At 40.9% G+C, this 956-nt stretch overlaps 1 non-coding gene across 1 annotated transcript; it reads left to right on the top strand.

Annotated features, from left to right (window-relative positions):
• Positions 1–337: 337 nt before the first annotated feature.
• Positions 338–444, top strand: LOC131250194 (small nucleolar RNA R71). The gene has a single exon (XR_009173123.1). It is a non-coding gene; the product is annotated as a small nucleolar RNA R71 (small nucleolar RNA).
• Positions 445–956: the final 512 nt, after the last annotated feature.

Raw genomic sequence — 956 nt, 5'->3', positions numbered from 1 at the left:
GCAATCACAAATGCCGCAAACAATTTCATTAACCTTATCCTTCTTTCCTTCCATGGCCTCAACTTTCCTTATGAGCGTAGTTACTTTACACTTGAGATCATCCTCTTCTTTCAAGAGATATAATCCACCTTTCTCCTTTAATTGAGTCGGCATAGACGTGGTGTTCGACTTTGGGTAATAGTCCCATGATTGTGTTTTTTCAGCAAGACTATTGAGGTAATCCCATACCTCGTCAACATTTTTATTAATGAATTCTCCATTACACATTGTCTCGACCATTTGGCGCATAGAAGATGTCAGTCCATCATAGAAAAAATTTGTAATGCGCCACGTTTCAAATCCGTGTTGTGGGCATGAACTGACCAAATCTTTGAACCTTTCCCAACATTGGAAGAATGTTTCATCTTCCTTTTGGGCAAAGTTCATGATTGCTTTTCTGAGGGTAATCGTTTTATGATGTGGGAAGAATTTTTTTTATGAATTCCCTCTGCATGTCGTTCCATGTGCCAATGGATCTAGGACGCAGTGAATGTAACCACGTCTTAGCTTTCTCTTTTAAGGAAAAAGGAAAGAGTTTCAGCGTGATTGTATCCTCAGATACATTAGGAAGATATAATGTAGCTATAATCTCATCGAACTCTTTCAAATGTAAATATGAACTTTCTGATTCAAGTCCATGGAATTTGGGAAGGAGTTGGATAATTCCTGGCTTGATGTCCATTTGTCCTGTGTTTTCAGGGAAAATCATGCATGAGGGCGTACTCACTCCTGCCAGTTGTAGATAATCTCGTAAAGTACGAGGCGGGGGTGCCTGATGCACCTCATTCTCATCTTAGGTATCCTCCACCCTGGGTGGAAGTAGAGGAGGTTGGTCTTCAGCCATAACTTCAATTAACTCAGGGGATTTCGAGTGGTGTTTAGTCCTGCGATGGATAGTCAACCCCTCAACCAATCCT

Source organism: Magnolia sinica, chromosome 6 (assembly GCF_029962835.1).
Source record: "Magnolia sinica isolate HGM2019 chromosome 6, MsV1, whole genome shotgun sequence".
NCBI classification, from domain to species: domain Eukaryota; kingdom Viridiplantae; phylum Streptophyta; class Magnoliopsida; order Magnoliales; family Magnoliaceae; genus Magnolia; species Magnolia sinica.
Note: the sequence above shows the minus strand (reverse complement) of the source record. Positions and strands in the feature narration are given on the sequence as shown.